A 973-nucleotide genomic window follows, 5' to 3' on the forward strand; every position below is an offset into this window, starting at 1 on the left:
CGATTCGAACCAACATCCCAGGTAGAAGAGAGGTGCCATTAAAACATTGGTAAACAGAGCTAATAAGATCTGTGAGCCAGTTTATTTGCAAGATGAACTAAATCACTTGCGAAGGGCTTTTCAGAAAAATAGATACGCTGACATCGTGAAAAGTGTCTGACAACGTTCAGCAACAACAACTGTCAGCTGCAAAAGCTTGTCTTCCATTTATTCGCAATGTTACGGACCGTACTGGGAATGTTCTGGCCAAGTTTCAAGTTGAAACAATCTTTAGACCACCAAGAAGATTGAAATTACAATGAAATCAATACCATTAGCTGCTGATGGACGTTGATATACATCAACTGGGGCAATTCAAACGTGTGCCCCGACCGGGGCTCGAACCCGGAATCTCCTGCTTATATGGCAGACGCTCTATCCATCTGAGCCACCGGCGGCACAGAGGATAGTGCCACTGCAGGGATTTATCGCTAGCACACTCCCCGTGAGACCCACATTCTCAACTTACAATCCACACACTACATTCGTAGTGCCCCTACCGTTATACCCATTACTCGCGGCAGACAATCCACCGAGTTCGGTAAGAGTTCAGGCAAATCGTGTGCATCCGCACTGAAGAAGGTCATCAGCCGGTTAGCCTTAAACGATATGAAGATGGCATCTGTTCTTTTGACATGTCTGAAAGAGCAGCTCTCTAGAATGAACTTACAATGAAATCAATAGCATTAGCTGCTAATGGACGTTGATATACATCAACACGGACAATTGAAAATGTGTGCCCCGACCGGGACTCGAACGTGGGATCTCCTGCTTGCATGGCAGACGCTCTATCCATCTTCATATCGTTTAAGGCTATCCGGCTGATAACCTTCTTGCGGGACTCGGTGGATTGTGTGCAGGAAGTAATGGGTATAATGGCAGGGGCACTACGATTGTAGTGTGTAGACTATATGTTGAGAATGTGACTCTCACG

The 973-nt window shown here is 45.9% G+C and overlaps 1 non-coding gene across 1 annotated transcript; it reads right to left on the reverse strand.

Annotated features, from left to right (window-relative positions):
* Nucleotides 1–363: 363 nt before the first annotated feature.
* Trnai-uau lies at nt 364–438 on the reverse strand. The gene has a single exon. It is a non-coding gene; the product is annotated as a tRNA-Ile (tRNA).
* Nucleotides 439–973: the final 535 nt, after the last annotated feature.

The sequence above is a fragment of the Schistocerca piceifrons genome, chromosome 4 (genome assembly GCF_021461385.2).
Source record: "Schistocerca piceifrons isolate TAMUIC-IGC-003096 chromosome 4, iqSchPice1.1, whole genome shotgun sequence".
Taxonomy (NCBI): domain Eukaryota; kingdom Metazoa; phylum Arthropoda; class Insecta; order Orthoptera; family Acrididae; genus Schistocerca; species Schistocerca piceifrons.